Consider the following 27253-nt stretch of genomic DNA (forward strand, 5'->3'; position numbering starts at 1 on the left):
AGTGAGTTGCAGTAATCCAGACGGGAGATGACAAGTGCCTGGATTAGGACCTGCGCTGCTTCCTGTGTGAGGCAGGGTCGTACTCTGCGGATGTTGTAGAGCATGAACCTACAAGAACGGGCCACCGCCTTGATGTTAGTTGAGAACGACAGGGTGTTGTCCAGGATCACGCCAAGGTTCTTAGCGCTCTGGGAGGAGGATTACTGTGAGAGAAGTTTCTAAATGTAATGAATACTCAGGGAGAAAAGGATTCACTTCGCAGAAGGCAGAAATCGTGGTCACGTGCAGGCAATGGTCATACACAGGTTGGCAAACAGGCAGTTCAATCAAAACTAGGACTGAAGGCTATATGTAACTGGTTCTCACAAACAAGCTAGAAAAAGGCTTAGTAGAGTCAAAACGAACAATACCTCACAAAGGCACATACAGAATGAACTGAACTAAATAAGGAGCTGATGAGACCAGGTGAGTAACTAGGTGAAATCAATGAACAAAAATCAAAGACAGGGCTACGTTCAAGAACACAAAGAAAAAGGGCTACGTTCAAGAACACAACGAAACAGAATACACGGTTGACTAAGAAAATGAATGATGATATGATACGAGGTTATGATTAATACGTTGACTGTTTTATGGGTGTGATAGGTAAAGACCTTTAGAGTTTAATTCTGGAGATGATAACTCTTTAAACAACCGCTCTCGTGGTGCCCCAAATTCCTAATGAGTTAATTGTCACATGATTGATTTAATCTGGTAACAATTAAACATAGTTAGTTGATTAGATAAATAACAGTCATCAGATTAATGAAAGTAAAGTCATGACAATGGCTTATTCACACAATCATATCCACCTTCTACGCAATGTTCTAAAAAACCCTAAAAGACCCATCCAGTTCCTGTACCATTTCAATAACACATTAGTTACCTCCCTACCACTGTGGCTGTCGAAAGGCTGTTTGGCTACGGGGGGGAGTACACAGCAGCACTCTGACAGCTAATCAATGGCTTTTGATTGGTCCCTATTGCAGCGGCCAAAGCGGTCATCATAGACCAGGCTTAAAAGGGTCCCTGGTCACAGGAAATAGACTGCAGTCAAATAACCACCTCTCAACCCACAAGCGATTTACCCTGAGATGCAGTATCTATCTGGCCTCCTCTCCATTAACGTCCTTGGAAAATTCCTCTTTACTGTAGGTCAATTATGGGAGTCTGATCCCCACAATGTCTTTGTAGAGGTGACGTACAAGAGGTCACGCACAAACACTGTGTAGGAATGGACTTGTTGCGGATAAAACGCCTGTGCATGGTTACGTAGTGCACATAAAAATAACTTTTGCGGTTAAATGGGGGTTTCTGAAAAGGGGTTTCCATCCCATTTTCAACTGTACTGATGGTTTTGTCACACAAAAACAATTTGTGTTATATAGCAAATCTGCCCACTTGACAGTTGGCATATGCACAGATACATACAGTGCGGGTATTTTTAAACGGCATGTCGCCAGAAAACAAATAAATATACAGTGGAAAGGAGTATCAAGCTCACCACCGTGCACTTTCACCCCCCTGTGAATTGTATCAGAACTTATTGAATCTGTAGCCTAACAAACTGCACGCTGCCCCGAGTCTTAGTGGGAGGACCACGTAACTTATCGTTTGATGGTTATATCAATATTTGCGCATAAGCACGTTTCCACCGCCATTTCTAGCATTATACATTTTACTGACACAAAAATATATATATATTTTTTTACCTTTATTTAACTAGGCAAGTCAGTTTATTTATTTTATTTATTTATTTCACCTTTATTTAACCAGGTAGGCTAGTTGAGAACAAGTTCTCATTTGCAACTGCGACCTGGCCAAGATAAAGCATAGCAGTGTGAACAGACAACACAGAGTTACACATGGAGTAAACAATTAACAAGTCAATAACACAGTAGAAAAAAGGGGCAGTCTATATACAATGTGTGCAAAAGGCATGAGGAGGTAAGCGAATAATTACAATTTTGCAGATTAACACTGGAGTGATAAATGATCAGATGGTCATGTACAGGTAGAGATATTGGTGTGCAAAAGAGCAGAAAAGTAAATAAATAAAAAACAGTATAAAAACAGTATGGGAATGAGGTAGGTGAAAATGGGTGGGCTATTTACCAATAGACTATGTACAGCTGCAGCGATCGGTTAGCTGCTCGGATAGCTGATGTTTGAAGTTGGTGAGGGAGATAAAAGTCTCCAACTTCAGCGATTTTTGCAGTTCGTTCCAGTCACAGGCAGCAGAGTACTGGAACGAAAGGCGGCCAAATGAGGTGTTGGCTTTAGGGATGATCAGTGAGATACACCTGCTGGAGCGCGTGCTACGGATGGGTGTTGCCATCGTGACCAGTGAACTGAGATAAGGTGGAGCTTTACCTAGCATGGACTTGTAGATGACCTGGAGCCAGTGGGTCTAGCGACGAATATGTAGCGAGGGCCAGCCGACTAGAGCATACAAGTCGCAGTGGTGGGTGGTATAAGGTGCTTTAGTGACAAAACGGATGGCACTGTGATAGACTGCATCCAGTTTGCTGAGTAGAGTGTTGGAAGCCATTTTGTAGATGACATCGCCGAAGTCGAGGATCGGTAGGATAGTCAGTTTTACTAGGGTAAGCTTGGCGGCGTGAGTGAAGGAGGCTTTGTTGCGGAATAGAAAGCCGACTTGATTTGATTTTCGATTGGAGATGTTTGATGTGAGTCTGGAAGGAGAGTTTGCAGTCTAGCCAGACACCTAGGTACTTATAGATGTCCACATATTCAAGGTCGGAACCATCCAGGGTGGTGATGCTAGTCGGGCATGCGGGTGCAGGCAGCGATCGTTTGAAAAGCATGCATTTGGTTTTACTCGCGTTTAAGAGCAGTTGGAGGCCACGGAAGGAGTGCTGTATGACATTGAAGCTCGTTTGGAGGTTAGATAGCACAGTGTCCAATGACGGGCCGAAAGTATATAGAATGGTGTCGTCTGCGTAGAGGTGGATCAGGGAATCGCCCGCAGCAAGAGCAACATCATTGATATATACAGAGAAAAGAGTCGGCCCGAGAATTGAACCCTGTGGCACCCCCATAGAGACTGCCAGAGGACCGGACAGCATGCCCTCCGATTTGACACACTGAACTCTGTCTGCAAATTAATTGGTGAACCAGGCAAGGCAGTCATCCGAAAAACCGAGGCTATTGAGTCTGCCGATAAAGAATATGGTGATTGACAGAGTCGAAAGCCTTGGCAAGGTCGATGAAGACGGCTGCACAGTACTGTCTTTTATCGATGGCGGTTATGATATCGTTTAGTACCTTGAGTGTGGCTGAGGTGCACCCGTGACCGGCTCGGAAACCAGATTGCACAGCGGAGAAGGTACGGTGGGATTCGAGATGGTCAGTGACCTGTTTGTTGACTTGGCTTTCGAAGACCTTAGATAGGCAGGGCAGGATGGATATAGGTCTATAACAGTTTGGGTCCAGGGTGTCTCCCCCTTTGAAGAGGGGGATGACTGTGGCAGCTTTCCAATCCTTGGGGATCTCAGACGATATGAAAGAGAGGTTGAACAGGCTGGTAATAGGGGTTGCGACAATGGCGGCAGATAGTTTCAGAAATAGAGGGTCCAGATTGTCAAGCCCAGCTGATTTGTACGGGTCCAGGTTTTGCAGCTCTTTCAGAACATCTGCTATCTGGATTTGGGTAAAGGAGAACCTGGAGAGGCTTGGGCGAGGAGCTGCGGGGGGGGGGAGCTGTTGGCCGAGGTTGGAGTAGCCAGGCGGAAGGCATGGCCAGCCGTTGAGAAATACTTATTGAAGTTTTCGATAATCATGGATTTATCGGTGGAGACCGTGTTACCTAGCCTCAGTGCAGTGGGCAGCTGGGAGGAGGTGCTCTTGTTCTCCATGGACTTCACAGTGTCCCAGAACTTTTTGGAGTTGGAGCTACAGGATGCAAACTTCTGCCTGAAGAAGCTGGCCTTAGCTTTCCTGACTGACTGCGTGTATTGGTTCCTAACTTCCCTGAACAGTTGCATATCACGGGGACTATTCGATGCTATTGCAGTCCGCCACAGGATGTTTTTGTGCTGGTCGAGGGCAGTCAGGTCTGGAGTGAACCAAGGGCTGTATCTGTTCTTGGTTCTGCATTTTTTTGAACGGAGCATGCTTATCTAAAATGGTGAGGAAGTTACTTTTAAAGAATGACCAGGCATCCTCAACTGACGGGATGAGGTCAATGTCCTTCCAGGATACCCGGGCCAGGTCGATTAGAAAGGCCTGCTCACAGAAGTGTTTTAGGGAGCGTTTGACAGTGATGAGGGGTGGTCGTTTGACTGCGGCTCTGTGGCGGATACAGGCAATGAGGCAGTGATCGCTGAGATCCTGGTTGAAGACAGCGGAGGTGTATTTGGAGGGCCAGTTGGTCAGGATGACATCTATGAGGGTGCCCTTGTTTACAGAGTTAGGGTTGTACCTGGTGGGTTCCTTGATGATTTGAGTGAGATTGAGGGCATCTAGCTTAGATTGTAGGACTGCCGGGGTGTTAAGCATATCCCAGTTTAGGTCACCTAACAGAACAAACTCTGAAGCTAGATGGGGGGCGATCAATTCACAAATGGTGTCCAGGGCACAGCTGGGAGCTGAGGGTGGTCGGTAGCAGGCGGCAACAGCGAGAGACTTATTTCTGGAGAGAGTCATTTTCAAGAACAAATTCTTATTTTCAATGACGGCCTAGGAACTGTGGGTTAACTGCCTGTACAGGGGCAGAACGACAGATTTGTATCTTGTCAGCTCGGGGATTTGAACTTGCAACCTTCCGGTTACTAGTCCAACACTCTAACCACTAGGCTACCCTGCTGCCCCCACACAAAAATATCCCACCTTGTCTAGAGTATTCTGTTTTGTCGACATTTTGAAAGTTGACTGACATATTTGCCATTTCCATCCACTCCCAAGTGGCACAGCGGTCTAAGGCACTGCATCTCCGTGCTAGAAGCATCACTACAGACCCTGGTTTGATTCCAGGCTGTATCACAACCGGCCGTGATTTGGAGTCCCATAGGGCAGCGCACAATTGGCCCAGCGTCGTCCGGGTTAGGGTTTGGCCTGGGGTAGGCCGTCATTGTAAATAATCATTTGTTCTTAGGTTAAATAGAAAAAACTCTGGCCCGTCATGACATATTTTATCCGACATGTGCATTATTGCATAAAAAGGTTGGATGGAAACCTGGTTACTGTGACGAAAAATGTGGTAACACTTTTCTTCTTAGCTAGCTGTGGCTGTCTAGAACCCTTCTGTTTGTTGTTGTTGTTTCCAGTCTCCCCTGCATCCTGTCTGGAACTGCCAGGAGGAATCGCCTAACCTACGTTGCTACCATGATAAAGACAAAAGGACAGTGGAGTCTCTCTATCACAGGTGAAGGGTCTTTTAAACTAACACAAAATAGTTCTACAAGCAACAACAATAAAATAATGGACAACCTGACCAGAGAGGTCCAGGACCTGAAGAACAGTTTGCAGTTCTCACAGAGTCAGCTCAGTATTGCTTAGGGCTGACAAGATCAAGGTAAACTGTGCAGGCAATGAGATTGAATCTAAACCAAGTATATGTGTGTGTCCTTAGATCAATCCCTTTCTGGAGACCTGATTGCTGCTAAAAGTATTTCTCAAATGGCAAACAAATTGAAATGTTTATATCGTTTATATCGTATTTTCACATCAAAGTTTTTTAAAAACGGCTTGTCTCAACCTTGACTCAGAGTCATTTTTATTATGCCTGCTCTGCTTGGTTTAGTGGGCTATCAAAAAAAATGAAAAAGAGAATGCAGGTCATGCAAAGTAATGTTATCAGGTACAGTGCCTTGCGAAAGTATTCGGCCCCCTTGAACTTTGCGACCTTTTGCCACATTTCAGGCTTCAAACATAAAGATATAAAACTGTATTTTTTTGTGAAGAATCAACAACAAGTGGGACACAATCATGAAGTAAAACAACATTTATTGGATATTTCAAACATTTTTAACAAATCAAAAACTGAAAAATTGGGCGTGAAAAATTATTCAGCCCCCTTAACCTGTTACACCTACCCCCTACTTTTTCGAACATTCTGTTAAAAATCGCGCAACATTTCAGCGCCCTGCTACTCATGCCAGGAATATAGTATATGCATATGATTAGTATGTGTGGAAAGAAAACACTCAGACGTTTATAAAACTGGTTAAATCACGGCTGTGACTATAACAGAACGTGCGTTTCATCGAAAAGTGCAGGAAAATCTGATCACTGAAAATGGAAAAATATATCCATGCGCGACTTCAACCCATTGATAAAGGTGAACCACATTTAATGGGGCTGAGGTTGCAATACCTACAGCTTCCACACAATGTCAACAGTCTTGTCATTTGCTTACCTTTTGTTTCTTGGGTCAAAAAGATGCAAGGCATTGCCTTTCTTCCGGGCTCCGACCGGATATTTTGGTTGAGATTTACCCGGACATTATTTCCAGACGTACCCCTATAGAATATACTTCGTCTTGTGATTAATTTGATCGCTTATTAACGTTTACTAATACCTAAAGTTGCATTACAAAAGTATTTCGAAGTGTTTTGTGAAAGTTTATCGTCGACTTTTTTAATTTAAAAAAATGACGTTACGTTATAAGACGCTATTTTTTTTCCGTTTATCACACAGTCTTGATAGATCGATATCTAGGCTATATATGGACCGATTTAATCGAAAAAAAGACCCAATAGTGATTATGGGACATCTAGGAGTGCCAACAAAGAAGATGGCCAAAGGTAATGAATGTTTTATATTTTATTTGTGCAGTTTGTGTAGCGCCGACTATGCTAATTATTTTGTTTATGTCCCCTGCGGGTCTTTTGGGGTGTTACATGCTATCAGATAATAGCTTCTCATGCTTTCGCCGAAAAGCATTTTAAAAATCTGACTTGTTGCCTGGATTCACAACGAGTGTAGCTTTAATTCAATATCCTGCATGTGTATTTTAATGAACGTTTGAGTTTTAACTAATACTATTAGCATTTAGCGTAGCGCATTTGCATTTCCAGATCTCTAGATGGGACGCCTGCGTGCCAGGTAGGAGCAAAAGTTAATACTTTGTAGCGCCACCTTTTGCTGCGATTACAGCTGTAAGTCGCTTGGGGTATGTCTCTATCAGTTTTGCACATCGAGAGACTGAAATTTTTCCCATTCCTCCTTGCAAAACAGCTCGAGCTCAGTGAGGTTGGATGGAGAGCATTTGTGAACAGCAGTTTTCAGTTCTTTCCACAGATTCTCGATTGGATTCAGGTCTGGACTTTGACTTGGCCATTCTAACACCTGGATATGTTTATTTTTGAACCATTCCATTGTAGATTTTGCTTTATGTTTTGGATCATTGTCTTGTTGGAAGACAAATCTCCGTCCCAGTCTCAGGTCTTTTGCAGACTCCATCAGGTTTTCTTCCAGAATGGTCCTGTATTTGGCTCCATCCATCTTCCCATCCATTTTAACCATCTTCCCTGTCCCTGCTGAAGAAAAGCAGGCCCAAACCATGATGCTGCCACCACCATGTTTGACAGTGGGGATGGTGTGTTCAGGGTGATGGGCTGTGTTGCTTTTACGCCAAACGTAACATTTTGCATTGTTGCCAAAAAGTTCAATTTTGGTTTCATCTGACCAACATCTTCCACATGTTTGGTGTGTCCCCCAGGTGGCTTGTGGCAAACTTTAAACAACACTTTTTATGGATATCTTTAAGAAATGGCTTTCTTCTTGCCACTCTTCCATAAAGGCCAGATTTGTGCAATATATGACTGATTGTTGTCCTATGGACAGAGTCTCCCACCTCAGCTGTAGATCTCTGCAGTTCATCCAGAGTGATCATGGGCCTCTTGGCTGCATCTCTGATCAGTCTTCTCCTTGTATGAGCTGAAAGTTTAGAGGGACGGCCAGGTCTTGGTAGATTTGCAGTGGTCTGATACTCCTTCCATTTCAATATTATCGCTTGCACAGTGCTCCTTGGGATGTTTAAAGCTTGGGAAATCTTTTTGTATCCATATCCGGCTTTAAACTTCTTCACAATAGTATCTCGGACCTGCCTGGTGTGTTCCTTGTTCTTCATGATGCTCTCTGCGCTTTTAACGGACCTCTGAGACTATCACAGTGCAGGTGCATTTATACGGAGACTTGATTACACACAGGTGGATTGAATTTATCATCATTAGTCATTTAGGCCAACATTGGATCATTCAGAGATCCTCACTGAACTTCTGGAGAGAGTTTGCTGCACTGAAGGTAAAGGGGCTGAATAATTTTGCACGCCCAATTTTTCAGTTTTTGATTTGTTAAAAAAGTTTGAAATATCCAATAAATGTCGTTCCACTTCATGATTGTGTCCCACTTGTTGTTGATTCTTCACAAAAAAATACAGTTTTATATCTTTATGTTTGAAGCCTGAAATGTGGCAAAAGGTCGCAAAGTTCAAGGGGGCCGAATACTTTCGCAAGGCACTGTATATGCTTAATGACCCCCTAGGACCATATAGGGGTGCAGGAGTTCCGGGTGGTGGGCTTGTCGCCTTTGGAGTCCAGAGTTGACCAACTTAAACTTAATGAAATGTTTGACATCTTGATCGACATCTTGATCGTGCCCAAGCTTATATGAAAAAAATACATTGATATGGTCTATAACCAACACAGTTACAATACCAGAGCTAGTGATATGTCTTGTAAAATCCCAAGCGTAAACAGTACTGCGAGGAGCATGTTTTTCCATACAGACATTTGCCTCCCTTTAGAGATCAAGCTAAGAAATAGCTTTAAAAATCAGGCAAAGGTTTTCATTTGGACAAGGTTGTATAAATAAGAGAAACCACTCCGCTACCCCTTGTGCCTCCCTACTGCTGGTCAGGTGTATTTATTTGAATGATAGGTATGATGTGCAATGAAGAGAGCGTTTTTTAATGGTTGAAATGTGAAATTAACATGGTTGGTTTTTAAGGTTCGGGAAAAGTGCAGTGAATAGTGTCACGTTTTAGGATGTCAAAGTAAATGAATGTATTTATGGTTGTTTGTAAATTTGTCTTGCCTTTTAATCATTATATGTGTTATTGTTTTTACCATCGAGGACCACTGTGGAAACAAGCGTTTTAATTCATATTTTCAAGTGATATCCTCTGGATCCACATTTTACATTTCGTTGTATATGTCTGTTACCCAAAATAAATTCAATCAGTTTAAACATGGGAATGGCAAGATGACTGCAATTGGTAAGTCATTGAGAAAAGACAGTTCTGTATGAGAAATCAATTATCTCTAGGGACAGTCAAGACAGAACAACGTTGTTGTGGACGGAATTGCAGAATCTCCACACGAGGCCTGGTCGGAGACTGAGGGCAAAGTGAGGGAAATGGTCTCGAGGAGAAACGGAAGATTGAGGTGGAGCGCGCTCACAGGACTCGAAAACTCACCACTGGCCCAGGTGACAGGCCCAGTCCAATAGTGGTCAAGTTCCTGAGGTTCAAGGACAAGGTACTGTAGCGGTTCCGGAAGAGCCAAGAACTTGAGAGGAAGGTACAACTTCCTCAACGAGGACTATCCTGAAGCTGTGCGTCAGAAGAGGAAAAAACTTATCCCAGCCATGAAAGCTGCCAGATCGCGTAGGGACATTGCTTACATCTGCTATGACATGCTTATTTTTCACCCTCCCTCCCAAAATCCTGGAAGGGATGAGAGAGCCAAGCCTGTGGATTCGTAGCTTCAACCCCACAGCACACACACACTTACACACACCAACTGATTAATGGACTGCTGAATGTATATATTTTTCTTTGGCTTTGTTTGCGATTTCCCATATTATGTTTATCTCTGTTAAGCTACCCAGGAAAGGGCTACAAATAGCCTATAGTAATATATGCAGCCTTAGAAATAAGGTTCGTGAAATCAATAACTTGCTAACATCAGATAAGGTTCATATACTAGCCATTTCCGAGACTCACTTAGATAATTAATTTGATGATACAGCAGTAGCAATACAAGGATATAACGTCTATAGAAGAGACAGGAATGCTTATGGGGGAGGTGTTGCTGTATATATTTAGAGCCATATCCCTGTAATGATTAGAGAACATCTTATTTCAAGTGTTATTGAAGTGTTGTGGTTGCAGGTTCACCTGGCACATCTAAAACCATTTATTTTGGGGTGTTGTTATAGGAGGCAATTGAACTGATTCCAGAGGCTGTTCCAAAACACCGCTGGCGGAAAAGAGGTACTCGGAGTGGAGTTTTAGTCCAACTCAGGTGGCGCACACAACCCCCACCGATTCCGAGTATATTACTCGCTAATGTTCAGTCTCTGGAAAATAAAGTTGATGAGCTAAGAGCGAGGATTTCCTTCCAGAGAGACATCAGGGATTGTAACATACTCTGTTTCACGAAAACATGGCTCTCTCGGGATATACTGTCTGAGTCCGTTCAGCCAGTTGGGTTCTCAGTTTATTGCGCAGACAATAATAAATATCTCTCCAGGAAGAAGAAGGGCAGGGGTGTATATGTCATGATTAACTACTTATGGTGTGATTGTGATAACATAAAGTAACTCAAGTCCTTTTGTTCACCCGACCTAGAATACCTCACAATCAAATGCCGACCGTATTACCTCCCAAGAGAATTCTCTTCGGTTATAGTCGCAGTCGTGTATATAACCCCCTCAAGCCGATACCACGATGGCCCTCAAAGAACTTCACTGGACTTTATGCAAACTGGAAACCACATATCCTGAGGCTGCATTACCTGAGGCTTCATTAATTGTAGCTGGCGATTTTAACAAAGCAAATTTGAGGAAATCGTTCCCGAAATTCTATCAACACATTGACTGTAGTACATGTGCTGCTAAAACACTCAACCACTGCTACTCCAACTTCCGGGATGCCTACAAGGCCCTCCTCCACCCTCCCTTCGGCAAATCAGATCACGACTGCATTTTGCTCCTGCCTTCCTATAGGCAGAAATTCAAACAGGAAGTACCCATGCTAAGGACTATTCAACGCTGGTCTGACCAATCGGAATCCATGCTTTAAAATTGCTTTTGATCACGCGGACTGGGATATGTTCCTGGTAGCCTCCGAGAACAAAATAGACAAATACACAGATACGGTGATTGAGTTTATCAGGAAGTGTTATAGGAGATGTTGAACCCACTGTAACTATTAAAACCTACCCTAACCAGAAACCGTGGATAGATGGCAGCATTCACGCAAAACTGAAAGCGCAAACCATCGCATTTAACCATAGCAAGGTGACTGTGAATATGACCTAATACAAACAATGTAGTTATTCCTGCCGTAAGGCAATCAATTAGGCAAAATGTCAGTATAGAGACAAATGGAGTCGTAATCCAACGACTCAGACACGAGACATATGTGGCAGGGTTTTACAGACAATCACGGACTACAAACGGAAAACCAGCCACGTCATGGACACCGACGTCTTGCTTCCGGACAATCGAAAAAACCTTCGTTGGCCCCCTTTGAGGATAACACACAGCCCACTACCAAGGACTGTGGGCTCTCCTTCTCCATGGCCGACGTTAGTAAGATGTTTAAATGTGTTAACCCTCGCAAGGCTGCCGGCCCAGATGGCATCCTTAGCCGCGACCTCAGAGCATGTGTGGACCAGCTGGCTGGTGTGTTTACGGACATATTTAATCTCTCCCTATTCTAGTCTGTTGTACCCACGTGCTTCAAGATGTCCACCATTGTTCCTGTACCCAAGAAAGCAAAGGTCACTGAACTAAATTATTATCACCCCGTAGCACTCTCTTCTGTCATCATGAAGTGCTTTGAGAGACTAATCAAGGATCATATCACCTCTACCTTGCCCGAAACCCTAGACCCACTTCAATTTGCTTACCGCCCCAATAGGTCCACAGATGACGCAATCGCCATCGCACTGCACACTGCTCTATCCCATCTGGACAAGATAAATATCTACGTAAGAATGCTGTTCATTGACTATAGCTCAGCTTTCAGCACCATAGTACCTTCCAAGCTCATCATTAAGCTCGAGGCCATGGGTCTGAACCCCGCCCTGTACAACTGGGTCCTGGACTTCCTGATTGGCCGTCCCCAGATGTTGAAGGAATGAAACAACACCTCCACTTCGCTGATCCTCAACACTGGCACCCCACAAGGATGCGTGCTCAGCCCCCTCCTGTACTCCCTGTTCACCCATGACTGCGTGGCCATGCACGCCTCCAACTCAATCATCAAGTTTGCAGACGACACAACAGTAGTAGGCCTGATCACCAACAATGACGAGACAGCCTACAGGGAGGAGGTGAGGGCCCTGGGAGTGTGATGGAGAAGGCGCAACAGCTCCTCTTGAACCTCGGGAGGCTGAAGAAATGTGGCTTGGCACCTAAAACCCTCACAAACTTTTACAGATGCCCATTTGAGAGCATCCTGCCGGGTTGTATCACTGCCTGGTACGGCAACCGTCCGCAACCACAGGGTTAGGGTTATCACCCGATGTCACAGGAAGGCCAAAAGATCATCAAAGACAGCAACCACCCGAGCCACTACCTCTTCACCCCGCTATAATCCAGAAGGCGAGGTCAGTACAGGTGCATCAAAGCTGGGACAGAGACTGAAAAACAGCTTCTATTTAAGGCCATCAGACTGTTAAATAGCCATCTGTAACACCTCACAGGCCACTTTAATAATGTTTACAGATTGTGCTTTACTCTTCTCATATGTATATACTGTATTCTATTCTACTGTATCTTAGTCTATGCCGCTCTGACATTGCTCATCCAAATATTTATATATTTTTAATTCCATTCCTTTACTTAGATTGTGTGTATTGTTAGATATTACTTGTTAGATAGTACTGCACTGTTGGAGCTATAAACACAAAAATTTCACTGCACCTGCAATAACATCTGCTAAACACTTGTATGTGACCAATACAATTTGATTTGAAACTGACTGTTAGAACTGTTAAGGCTCCATGGATTGATGAGAAATTTGAAAAACTGTATGGTTGAAAGAGATGGGGCAGAAGGAGCGGCTACTTAGTCTGGCTGCACATCTGACTGGCTGACTCACCATGAATTTAGAAATGATGTGACGAAACAACAAAAAGAAGATGAAACTGTATTATGAAGCCAAGATAGGCAGAAAGACCAATTAAACTCCATCTTTCCTCGAATCAGATGGCTTATTCATCACCAAACCATTTGATGTTTCCAATTATTTTAATAATTACTTCATTGACAAAGTGGGCAAACTTAGGCAGGAAATGCCAACAATGAACAGTGAGCCATCATACTCATGCATAAAAAATGTAGAATGAAACAAAAGTTTGATTTTTGTAAAGTTAGTGAGAGAGAGAGGTGGGAAAATGATTGTTATCGACCAATAATGACAACCCTCCTGGCATTGATAACTTAGAGGGAAAGCTACTGAGGATGGAAGCTGACTATAGCCACTCCTATCTGTCATATCTCGGAGGGAAGCCAAAGTCATTTCGCTACCCAAAAGAGTGGTAAAGCGGCCTTTACTCGTTCTAACAGCAGACCTATCAGCTTGCTGCCAGCTCTTGACAAACTGTTGGAAAAATGGTGTTTGACCAAATACAACACTATTTCTGTGTAAACAAATGAACAACAGACTTTCACCATGCTTATGGAGAAGGTTATGGAGACACAAATTACTGATGATTGGTGGAAGGAAATTGATAATGGGAAGATTGTGCGAGGTGTACTGTTAGATTTCAGTGAAACCTTTGATATTATTCACCATAACCTGTTGTTGAGAAAACATACAGTATGTGTTATAGCTTTTCAACCTCTACTGTATATACTTATCTAATAGAACTCAGAAGGTTTTCTTTCATGGAAGCTTCGCTAATGTCAAACATGTGAAGTGTGGTGTACCGGAAGGCAGCTCTCTAAGCCCTCTTTTAATATCTTTACCAATGACCGGCCACTAGCATTAAACAAAGTATATTGTCCATGTATGCTGATGATTCAACCATATACGCATCAGCAACCACAGCTAATGAAGTCACTGAAACCCTTAACAAAGAGTTGCATTCTGTTTTGGATTGGATGGCCAGTAATACTCTGGTCCTGATTATTAAGTATTGTATTGTATATTGTACAAATAATTTCCTAGATTTTAGACCTCAGCTGAATCTGGCAATGAATGGTGTGGTTGTTGAACAAGGTGAGGAGACTAAATAACTTGTTGTTACCTTATATTTTAAAATGTCATGGTCATAACATATAGATTCAATGGTTGTAAAGCTGGGGAGAGGTCTGTCCGGAATAAAGAGATGCCCTGCTCTTTTGACACTACACTCCACAAAGCAAGTCCTGCAGGCTCTAGTTTGATATTATCTTGATTATTGTCCAGTCATATGGTCAAGTGCTGCAAAGAAATACATAGTTAAGCTGGAGCTGGCCAGCATCAGAGGGTTAATATAAATACTACGCATGACAGTCTCTCTTGGCTGAGAGTTGAGAAAAGACTGACTGCATCACTTCTTGTTTCTATAACAAACATTAATGTATTGAAAATTCCAAATTGTTTGCATAGTCAACTTACACACAGCACTGACTCACACACTTACCCCACCAGACATGCCACCAGGGGTCTTTTCATAGTCCCCAGAACAAATTCAAGTAAAGCACAGTATTATACAGAGCCATGAGTGCATGGAATGACCTTCCGTCTTATATAGTGCAAGTGAACAGCAAACCTGGTTTCAAAAAACAAATAAAGCAACACCTCACGGCACAAACCGTCTCCCTCATGTGACCTATTTGTATTTGTTGTGTATAAGTAACGACATGTATGCGTAACTGATAGATACACACACACACACACACACACACACACACACACACACACACACACTTACGTTAATGTTTTTAAATGAATGTAAATATGTGTCGGACTCCATTGGCGTCCTTATCCTTATCAGACCTGGGTTCAAATAGGGTATTTCATTACTTTTAAATACATTTGGAAGTAAGTATTAAGATATTTTGTATTTGAAAAGACAGTTGAATATTGGAAAGTATTTGAAAATACTCAAATACAATAATTCAAATACACTCCCATGCATTTAGCCCAGGTATTTGAACGTTGTATTTAAAATAAGTATTTGAAAAGGCTTTCAAATACTGTAGTAAGCTATTCATAAGAAGTTGTTTGAAAATAGATGCTGTCACGACTTCTCCCGAAGTCGAAGCCTCTCCTTGTTTGACTGGTGCGCGTCAGGATATTGTGCCCATACTTTGTATTTCTTATGCCGTTGGTTTTACTATTAAACTGCTCCGGCTATTATCAAGTTGTAAGGGATTTCTTCCATTGACGGAGAGGGGGACCAAAGCGCAGCGTGGTTGTTTTGATTCATGTTTTAATAAATCACTTCACATGAACAAACTAACAAAAACAAGAAACATGAAACCCCAAAACAGCCCTATCTGGTGCAAAACACAGAGACAGGAACAATCACCCACAAACACACAATGAAACCCAGGCTACTTAAGTATGATTCTCAATCAGAGACAACTAATGACACCTGCCTCTGATTGAAAACCATACTAGGCCGAAACATAGAAATACCCCAAAACATAGAAAAACAAACAGACTGCCCACCCAACTCACGCCCTGACCATACTAAATAAATACAAAACAAAGAAAATAAAGGTCAGAACGTGACAGTACCCCCAAAGGTGCGGACTCCGGCCGCAAAACCTTAACCTATAGGGGAGGGTCTGGGTGGGCGTCTGTCCGCGGTGGCAGCTCTTGCGCGGGACGCAGACCCCACTTCACCATTGTCTTGGTCCGCCTTATTGTCTGCTTCCGTGGCCTCCTAACCACGGCGACCCCTCTAAATGACCCCACTGGACTGAGGGGCAGCTCGGGACAGAGGGGCGGAAGCTCGGGACAGAGGGGCGGAGGCTCGGGACAGAGGGGCGGAAGCTCGGGACAGAGGGGCGGAAGCTCTGGACAGAGAGGCGGAAGCTCTTGGCTGAGGGGCTCTGGCGGCTCTTGGCTGAGGGGCTCTGGCAGCTCTGGGCTGACTGGCGGCCCCTGGCTGACTGGCGGCACTTGCGGCCCCTGGTTGACTGGCGGCACTGGCGGCCCCTGGCTGACTGGCGGCCCTTGGCTGACTGGCGGCCCCTGGCAGACTGGCGGCACTGGCGACCCCTGGCAGACTGGCGGCACAGGCGGCGCTGGGCAGACGGGAAGCTCAGATAGCGCTGGGCAGATGGGAAGCTCAGGCGGCGCTGGGCAGATGGGTAGCTCCGGCGGTGCTGGGCAGACGGGTAGCTCCGGCAACGCTGGGCAGACGGGTAGCTCCGGCAACGCTGGGCAGACGGGAAGCTCCGGCAACGCTGGGCAGACGGGAATCTCCGGCAACGCTGGGCAGACAGGAAGCTCCGGCAACGCTGGGTAGACGGGAAGCTCCGGCAACGCTGGGCAGACGGGAAGCTCCGGCAACGCTGGAGAGGAAGCCTCTGACTGCGCTGGACTGAGTAGCTCTGGTGCCTCTGGACTGAGGGGCGGGAGCTCTGGTAGCGCCGAACAGGCGGGAGACTCCGGCTGCGCTGGAGAGGAGGAAGGCTCTGGCAGCGCTGGAGAGGCGGGAGACTCCGACAGCGCTGGAGAGGAGGAAGCCTCCGGCAGCGCTGGAGAGGCGGGAGCCTCTGTAAGGATGAGCCGGAGAGACAGCCTGGTGCGGGGGGCTGCCACCGGAGGGCTGGTGCGTGGAGGTGGTGACGGATAGACCGGACCGTGCAGGCGCACTGGAGCTCTTGAGCACCGAGCCTGCCCAACCTTACCCGGTTGAATGGTCCCGGTTGCCCTGCCAGTGCGGCGAGGTGGAATAGCCCGCACTGGGCTATGCAGGCGAACCGGGGACACCGTGCGTAAGGCTGGTGCCATGTAAGCCGGCCCAAGGAGACGCACTGGAGACCAGATGCGTAGAGCCGGCTTCATGGCACTTGGCTCGATGCCCACTCTAGCCCGGCCGATACGCGGAGCTGGAATGTACCTGCGCTTCACAGCATAACACGGTGCCTGCCCGGTCTCTCTCGCACAGGAAGTTGGCGCAGGTCTCCTACCTGGCTTCTCGCCACACTTCCTGTGTGCCCCCCCCAATAAATTTTTGGGGCTGCCTCTCGGGCTTCCTTGCCAGCCGTGTTCCCTCATATCGCCGGCTCCTCTCTCCGGCTGCCTCTGCTCTCCTAGCTGCCTCCACCTGTTCCCATGGAAGGCGATCCTTTCCCGCCAGGATCTCCTCCCAGGTGTAGCAACCCTTCCCGTCCAATACATCGTCCCATGTCCATTCCTCTTTGCGCCGCTGTTGCTGTTGCCCGTTACCACGCCGCTTGGCCCTGTTGTGGTGGGTGATTCTGTAAGGGATTTCTTCCATTGACGGAGAGGCGGACCAAAGCGCAGCGTGGTTGTTTTGATTCATGTTTTAATAAATCACTTCACATGAACAAACTAACAAAAACAATAAATGTGAAACCCCAAAACAGCCCTATCTGGTGCAAAACACAGTGACAGGAACAATCACCCACAAACACACAGTGAAACCCAGGCTACCTAAGTATGATTCTCAATCAGAGACAACTAATGACACCTGCCTCTGATTGAGAACCATACTAGGCCGAAACATAGAAATACCCCAAAACATAGAAAAACAAACATAGACTGCCCACCCAACTCACGCCCTGACCATACTAAATAAATACAAAACAAAGGAAATAAAGGTCAGAACGTGACACAAGTTCTGCTTTTCTGCTTTCCCTGCCACCAGATTCGCACCCCTTACAAAAGTAGTTGATTCAGGCCACATTATTCGAAAATACTCAAATACACAGAAAATAAGTATTTAAAAAACACATACTCAAATAAACTTGTATTTTAACCCAAGTTTGGTCCTTATTGATGATCCATTTATTTGGCATGTATTTGATGCATAGCTCATCTCTCTTTCATATGCACGGGATCTGGCTGGACAAGTATGCTGGACAAAAATGCATTAGCCCGAAGGCATTGGCTGTGCTCCAATAGTTTAAAACAGCTCTCTTTACTCCTCATGTTCTTTCATGAACTCAGGTCTCACAGTGCCTCATACTTGAGCACAATATGGTGGGAGAAGCCTGTCTGTTACCTTCACCAACCAGTGGTCCTAAAGTAAAGCCGACAAGCAAAAGGAGTCATTAAATCTATTGGGAGATGGCCATTGATTTTTTTCTCCAGTACTTTCGGCCCATAGAGATGAATGCCTTCCCAAGGCCAGTAATGATGAGTGTGGGACGGCCTGGCAGAGCCTTGGGAAATCTGTTCGTAATTGAAGAGTCCAAGGCCCTTCCAGCTGACCGATAACAAAGGCAAAGAGCTAATCCAATCAAATCCAATTTTATTTGTCACATGTACCGATTTGCCACCACTTCAGTCGATCTGACATTTTTTTCTTGCAATTGTACCCAATGATTTATGGAAACTTACTCGACCGGTCGATGTCCTCATCGTGGGTTTACGGACGTGTTTTTAATACGTTTTATGAACACATTTGATTAAAATACTTGTGAAATGCACATGGCTATATTTGGCAACACGTTTATTTTCCCCAACCCCAGTCAATGCGTTGAACCGATGTGGGTGGAGCAGGATAGCTCAGACCTGCGAGTGCCTTTTGAATGTTTGAGTCACAAGCGCCGAATAAAACGGGTGTTGACTTTACCGTAAGAATAAAATAAAACACACAAGAATGGAGCTAATTACAGTACCAGTAACAGATCAATGTGCAGAGGTACGAGGTATTTGAGGTATATATGTACATGAAGGCAGGGTAAAGTGACTAGGCACCAAGATAGATAATAATAATATGAGTAAAATAAAGAACAGAGTAGCAGCAATTGATAAGTGTAAAAGTGTGTGTGTGTATGATTGTGTGTTTGGGTTGTGGCGATATGTGTGTGTGTGTGTGTGTGTGTGTGCATGTGTAGTGTATGTGAATGTGTGTGTGGGTTTTGTGTGGGTGTCAATGTAGCGTGTGTGAGTGTGTATATTTAGTCTAGTGAGTGTGCATAGGATCAGTGCAAGATAGCGTCAGGTCAGATAGTTCAGGTACCATTCCTTTACTATTTAGCAGACTATTTAGCAGTCTTAGGGGGTAGAAGCTGTCTCGGAGCCTGTTGGTGAACAGTCTATGGCTTTGGTGGCTGGAGTCTTTAACACATTTTCATGCCTTCTTCTGACACCACCTGATATAGACATCCTGGATGGCAGAGAGCTCAGCCCCAGTGATGCACTGGGCTGTTCGCACCACCCTCTGTAGCGCTTTGCAGGCATGGGCGGTGCATTTGCCATACCGAGTGGGGATGCAGCCCATCAAGATGCTCTAAATGGTTCCGCTGTAAAACATTTTGAGGATACGAGGGCACATGCCAACTCTTTTCCGCCTCCTGAGGGGGACGGGGCACTGCCGTGCCCTTTTCATGACTGTGCAGGTGTGTGTGGATGCCAAGGAACTTGAAGCTCTCGACCCACTCCACAATAGCCACGTCAGTGTGTATGGGGTGTGCTCTCCCCTCTTTCTCCTATAATCCACAATTAGCTCCTTGGTTTTACTAACATTTAGGAGGAGGTTGTTGTTCTAGGCACCAAACTGCTAAGTCTCAGACATCCCTGTAGGCTGACTCATCGCCGTGTACCGTCGTGTTGTCAGAAAACTTGATGATGGTGTTGGAGTCATCAGTGGCCACGCTGTCGTGGGTGAACAGGGAATACAAGAGTGGGCTGAGCACACACCCCTGAAGGGCTCCCGTGTTGAGAGTCAGCATGGTGGAGGTGTTGTTGCCTACCCTCACCACATCGGGCTGGCTCATCAGGAAGTCCAGAATTTCTGTCCCAGAGTCCCTAGCTTGGTGATGAGCTTGGAGACTATGGTGTTTTTAACGCTGAGGTGTAGTCTATGAACAGAATTCTCACATAATTATTTGCCCTCTTGTCCAGGTGGGAGAGAGCAGTGTGAAGTACAATTGAGATTGTGTCATCTGTGGAGACAGTATGCGAATTGGAGTGGGTCTAGGGTGTCTGAGATGATATTGTCCTCTTGCATGTTTGATGTCACGGAGGTTGTAGCAGGCTTTTTTGTATGCATCCATGTCCGTGTCCCGTTCCTTGGAAAAGGTAACTCTAGCCTTTAGCCCAGCGCGGATATTGCCTGTAATGCATGGTTTTTGCTTTGGATACATTCTTATAGTCACTGTGGGGATTACATTGCCAATGCACTTATTGATGAAGCCTATGACTGTTGTGGTCAATGCTACCTGCACCACTTTTGCATTCTCACGATTAGGCTTTTGTTGTCACTGAATATTACTGGAAGTAAGTGAATAGCTGTTTTTTTGTATGATTCCCTAATAAAGCTTGACATTTTTCTATACCTACAAAGGTAACTATGACAACTGTTCTATTCCAAATGTGGTTTCTTTATTCTACCAATCCTTTTGATTGATTCATTCCACTCTACAGCACCCAACACGCAGGTAAACTAAGACAAATCTGGATATTTTACACAAAGATGTGACAATTGCAGATCAGCAATCTTTTCAACAATAATCAACCACATAACCAGGCACTGACTGAACCACAACCTTCCCAAACAAAGTCCTTGACAAAGCTGCACATCTCAAAATATGAATACACTGGTTTATTGTCAATTTGCTCTGGTAATACCATTTAAATATGAGGAATGACTCATTTGAATACACATTTACACCCCTTATTGTGAAAAGACTAATTGTAGTCTTTTCGAATCCATCTCTTAAAGGCCCAGTGCAGACAAAAATGTGATTTCCTGTGTTTTACATATATTTCCACACTATGAGGTTGGAATAATACTTTGAAATTGTAAAAATGATGATAATGCCCTTTTAGTGTAAGAGCGGTTTGAAAAGACCCTGTTTTGGGTGGGGTGGAGTTTTGGCCTGCCTGGTGACATCACTAGGCGATGAATAAGTTGATAGACCAAGAGAGTTCCAAACCTGTCTGCCAATAACAGCTCGTTTTCAGTTTTACCCTCCCCACTCAGACCACTCCCAGACAGTCCTAGCAAAATTATTGCGTGAGAAATCACAGTAAAGTGCTTAATTTATTATCCCAGAAATGATTTGATATTGAGATAAAAACAGCTGCATTGGGCCTTTAAACTTTTTGTCGCTAGCCCATTCTGAAGAAAATGCCAAAGGATGATCTTTGATGCGTAAATTATTACATGAAAAAAGGTAGTTCTACCTCATTGTCTGTAAGAGAGGTCAGGAGGATTTCAAAATTCCAAAGGTGTCAACAAAGATGGACTCCGCAGCAATAGAAGAGGACACCATGGGAATGCGTTTTTAGTCCCCACTCTCTCGATTTGACTGCAATGCTGACATCCCAGCACATAGGAAGGCTCTAGAACTCTATATTTGTCACTTCTGCCACTGGCCGACTGGGACATCCTTTACTGCCGACATCAACTATGTGACAAATTGCTAACGAAATGGCACGATCCGATCCACCAATAGCATGGCGACAAAACCCAGCTGAGGCTGTCCCACGAGGACATGCTTTGACCTAAAGTCCTCCGCCTTCCATACAGCTGGACAGTGCTTCTTCGTGTGTGCGTGTGCGTCTGTGCGTGTGTGTGTTTCTAGTGGCAGTGTGTGCAGCATGTGCTGAGCTGTGTGGCTGCAGAGCCTGACAAGCCAGCAACGTGCCACAGTAGAAGCAGCGCCCCGCTCCAGCGAGCGGCATTGACTAAGCAGCTCAGCTCAGAGACATGAGTTCAGTGCTGCACACACTCCAAGCCAAGGTGCTCATCAGCTGATGTAAGGCCACCAGGCATATAATCACTAATCATAACCTACTATCTTACTTACTATGACTGATATCGGCTCTCAGCGACCTCGCAGAAGTGTCTGTGATGTGTATTTCTATCTGGCTGCGAATGTGGACCCCTTTGTCTCCTGTGAGCTGGTACATAGAACGTGTTGCCAAGGTTGAGAAGAATAGAGGACTTCAATTCAATTGTTTTTGGAGGACAACATCATTGATGCCCATTCAAATGATAATTCCTAGCAACACACAATCTGGAATTTGAATATCGTTCATATACATACTTGACTTATACCCACTGCTTATCAATTGGAAACACAGACGTGTTGTATAACGTTGGACATGTAGGCTGCATTGTGGTTCGTCCTTCATTTTCACATGCATTGGGTAGATGAATCCAGATAGATCTGACATGTATCGTTATGAATGAATCAACATAGAGTGGTGTTCTGTGTGACTGACAGAAATCCTCACCAATTAACAAAACAATCTGATCGCTAACATGAATCACCATAACTGAATGATTACGTGTCCAAGCTCATGCAGATGTTATTAATCAACATAAAGCCATTTGATTTATGATGACTGATATTCCCCACACATCAAAAGATGACCTCAAAAACATACATTCTGAAACGTCAACTCTGTAGCGCCAACTCCGTAGCGTCAACTCCGTAGCGTCAAACTGATCAACTCTGAATCAGAGTCAAATAATCAAATAATATCAACTCTGAAACCAGAATAATGGATAAAAGATTGACAATTATTATTCAATTCTCAAGCTATAGCACAAACTCCCTGAATTTTCCGGGTAAGAGTTTTGTCTGGGGTGAAAAAAGAGGCCATTTCCATCTAAGCGATTAACTGTAAAAGGGAGTGATTTTCCTCCATCTAGTTCAAGCAGAATATCAATATAGCTTTCGAATTATCGACAAGGCCCAGTGTGTGGCCTGGACAGTGATAGAGGAGGTCTTAGCACTCTACAATATACAGAGCTCTGCAGAGCTAAGAGGTGTCAGTGGAGTTGGACTGAAAGAGCACAAAGAAAAATGATCTTAATCATAACATATCCCACGGTTACTTATTGGCAGAAATAGCGTCCTGGGTGCTTCTCGGAAATGCAGTCGGTGCAGATTGTCCATCTATCTATAGGCCTTGGATGTGGTGGAATTACATTCTGTGGGCCCATCAATTACTATCCCAGGGTTAATACAATGTATGGTATGAGTATAGTTCTGCTGCCACGTGGACTATTTAGCATGTCATATTTTTTTTAACATTTGGATGTTATGCACACTCTGTATGATAAGATGTTTTTCTATAGTAGCCTGGGGAAGTGGTAAACACTTAGTACACATCATGTAAAGTGTAGGCTTTGCTTTGGCACACACAGTACATCAAAAGCCACATACACACCAGGGTTGGGATCTACTCGAATTGAAGGCAGTCAATTCAGGAAGTAAACAAAAATGACAATTCAATAAACCAAAAAAAAGGGCATTTATTTTCAACAATTTCTCAATAAAATGAAAAGTAGTTGTTTCAAATGTTTTGAATTTTACATTCAAATCACTTCCCGAATTGACTGCCATTAATTTGAAATGAGCCCAATCCTGATACACACACACACAATTCAATGTTGGACAGTAGTTACACCTAATGGAAACAGGTTATTTTTTACATGAAATGATTGACTCAGATCTACTTAATTTCATTGTGTTATTGAAACACTATGGAATTAAGAGATAATAATTAGAAATGATTACCTCAGATTGACAAAATCTATTCAGGCAATCATGTTGACCTAATTAGAAGTACCTCCCAAATGAAACAATTGTGTCAGTTTTAGCTCTGAGTTGCATTCACCCTAAACTGCTAAATTAAAAAAGCATTTATGAACTTTAAAAAAAAATCAACAACAAACAAAGATTTAAGTAGGGAGCTTTGCAATCCCATCTGCTTCTTGCTCACCCATGAGCTTTTCTACCAGCTCCTAAACCAACAGGGTTGCAGGTACAGTGTATCAACCAATACACCCGTTTAAAGAGATACTTCAGGATCTTGGCAATTCCATTTATCTACTTCCCAAGAGTCAGATTATCTCGTGCAAACCATTTTTATGTCTCTGTGTCCAGTGAAGGAAGTTAGCAGTAGGTTCACAGGTCAATGCTAATTAGTGTTAGCACAATGACTTGAAGCCTATGGGTCCTAGCATGCAAAATCCCGAAGTATAGCATTAACTACAACAACATTCTCAGTAATGGTTACATAAACGTTTTACTTTGTACATGTGATTGTTTATCTAACTTGGTTGAATGCACTGACTGAAGTCACTCTCGATAAAAGTGTCTGCTTAATGACCAAAATGTAAATGTAAATGTACAAATGTATGATTGCAAAGCATGCTGGGTATTAGTCTAATGAGCTCTGTCCCGCAAAAAAGAAAAAACTCTGTGACCAAACGAAATTTGATCAGTTCATTTCTACATGAATGAATCTAGTGCACATCAAGTCCCACCGAGTTAAGTAAATTCTAAAAGAGACGATTACATTCCGCCAGAAAACATGAATTGATTGTGTAATGTTCACAAAATATGAGCAAAACTGAAGGGCAGCCAAAATATTTTGGGGGAGTGCAGAATGAAAGCTTGTAAATCAGCACATTCCATCAAACACATATAAAAGGAAAAAATGAACACACACATAATTAACACAAGCACATTGCAGAGAAGACACAACCATACCTGTCTAATTAAGCAATAAGGCCCAAAGTGGTGTGGTATATGGCCAATATACCACGGCTAAGGGCTCTCCTTAAGCATGACTCAACGCAGAGTGCTAGGACACAGCCCTTAGCCGTGGTATATTGGCCATTTATCACAAACCCCAGAGTTGCCTTATTGTTATTATAAACTGGTTACCAACCTAATTAGAGCAGTAAAAATATATGTTTTGTCATACCTGTGGTATACGGTCTGATATACCACAGCATTCAGCCAATCAGCATTCAGGGCTCAAACCACCCAGTTTATAATTATCTACAATCATGCACAAAGTACCTCAGGTGCATCATTCATCATCAACACTACTGCCTTCCTCACATGTAAATACATCTCACACACATACACAAAAACACACACACTGACTAAACCGGTCTACCCTTTACTAGAGAGCATTACTACAAGCTCGCCACTATAATCAAACGAAGGGAGAGACGCCTTAACAGGAGGCAAGGTACCTGTAGAGTAGACACACAATGGCGCACTCACACACCAACTGAGAGGGGAGAGCGAGAGGAAAGAGAGGTATACTCACAGAATGAATCAGACGACACCAGGAGCCGATATCAAAAGATTCCCGCGGATGCAAGCCGGCTTAGTCCCGGCGGGGAGTGGGATGCCCCCACGGATAAAAGGAATGGAGCGAGAGGAGTAAGATCCGAGAGGAGGGAGGGAGGGAGGGGAGGAAGAGAAAGGAGTTGGGGGGTGTCGTGAGGGACTGGGTCTCTGGGCTTTGGGAGGGTTTTCTGTTTCTTTTCACCAAGTAGTCTATTCTTTTTGATATGGTGATACGGTGTATTACGGGGGAAACCTATATAGGAGTAATGTCCAACCCCTGGGTTTGTTCTTTAATAGGAAATGATTCCCTCAGGGTGCAAAAGGATGCATTTTCTACAGGAGTGAAAAATACCCAACAGCAGTGGAAAAAGGGGATTTAGACGGAGGTGAAGGTGAAGTATCTAGCTTTCTGCCCTAGTGGAGCGATTAACAGACGGCAGAATGAACGAGTGTTGTGCTGTTAACAAATAGAAGAGCCGGGAGGAAAAAGAACGTTCTGTTTCAATTGGAAAAAAATAACTCTTTCATTCTCCCGCCTTCCCTTGCGGCGAACGGGGCGAACAGTCCTCAAAAGGGATCTCGTTCCGAGATGAAAAGAAAAAACTAAATTAAAGAGGAAGGCGATAATGACATGTGTCTGTGGCACCTGTACCCCTCTCTCTTTCGGGTTCCCTCTCTCTTCCTCTCTCTGTCTATATCTCTCCCACTTGACTGGCAAGATTAAGGCATATAATGCAATTCTCTTAATTGGCCCCGGTTGTGGCGACAGTACAATCATTCAGAAGCACTCGTTTTTGCTCTCTCTCTTTCACTCCCCCCCCCCCCTCTCTTTTTGTTCTCTTACACTCTCCCCTTCGCCTGACGAATAGCGAGGAAGGCAGTGCAGAGAATGCCAATGACACTGGGTGGGTGTCAGTCTAAAGGTTGGGATCCCACCGTTACCCCACTATCTGGCAGAAATGGCCCCCTGATCCTTACCCAGAACCCCCACTCTATCCATCCCCCTGCCCAACCTTCCCTACAGATTCTCTCCTTTCTCTCCCCTCTCCTCTATAACCGGGCTTCTGAAAATGTCAGCCTGACTCTCAGCCTCCCTCTCTCTCACTTTTCTCTTTTAGATACTCTACACCTGTTCCCCCGCTTGACACGCTTCTCTTGGTTAATCTCTCTCTTTCTACCTCTCTCTTCCTTATCTACACCTTTTTGTTGTTGTTGTAATTTGTTTGTTTCAGGTGTACTTCTCACCGGGAGGGCCGGGAAGATTTCCACGCAGTCTCTTAGAGTGAGCCAAACATAATTAGGCTACTCAAAAGCATACGTGAAATGATGGGAATATGAGAGAAGAGATGGGCAGATAATAACCTGGTTGCAATTTCAAACGATCGCTCAGTTCTGGGTTGTGAGAGTGAATCCACTGCTTTGTAGATCACAGAAGGATACAAAGAGTGTTTATGTTGAAACGAGATTATCTGGAACTAAAGGATTTTCGGGAATCCAATACATGACTGTACTTCCTACATGACAGCCGCATCACCTCGTGTGAGACATCTTGGCAGGAAATTCACGGTTACCAATGGTTTTCCTGTCTTTTAGTTCTCACATCCACGTGTCATCATACATAAAAAATTACCCAAATCCGCTCGTCACTCAACGTGGCAGCAAAACACTGAGGCTGTGAACGGAACAGGTTGCCATGGCACCACCGAAAGGAAGCAAGCTTGATACAAAGTCTTTAGGTGTGAAGGATGCGGGGTACTCTAGAGGTGATCACACAGAAGAGTGGCCCCATGGAGGGAAGTGTGGTCCTTGTCAGGGCAGGAAATGGACGCCAGGTGAAAACGTCTCCAGGAGTGATTCGAGATCTGTAGTGAAAGAGAGAGAAAAGAGCAAGAGAGAGAGACAGAGAGAGAGGCAGAGAGAGAGACAGAGAGAGAGAGAGTGCGTTTCAGCATTTCAAGATCATACGGTATTGTATACATTTACATTTACATTT

At 44.3% G+C, this 27253-nt stretch overlaps 1 pseudogene; it reads right to left on the bottom strand.

Moving 5' to 3' along the window:
• Nucleotides 1–27253, bottom strand: part of LOC115128367 (glutamate receptor ionotropic, kainate 5-like) — a 136682-nt pseudogene that overhangs the window by 76892 nt on the left and 32537 nt on the right.

Source organism: Oncorhynchus nerka, linkage group LG4, assembly GCF_034236695.1.
Source record: "Oncorhynchus nerka isolate Pitt River linkage group LG4, Oner_Uvic_2.0, whole genome shotgun sequence".
NCBI lineage: Eukaryota > Metazoa > Chordata > Actinopteri > Salmoniformes > Salmonidae > Oncorhynchus > Oncorhynchus nerka.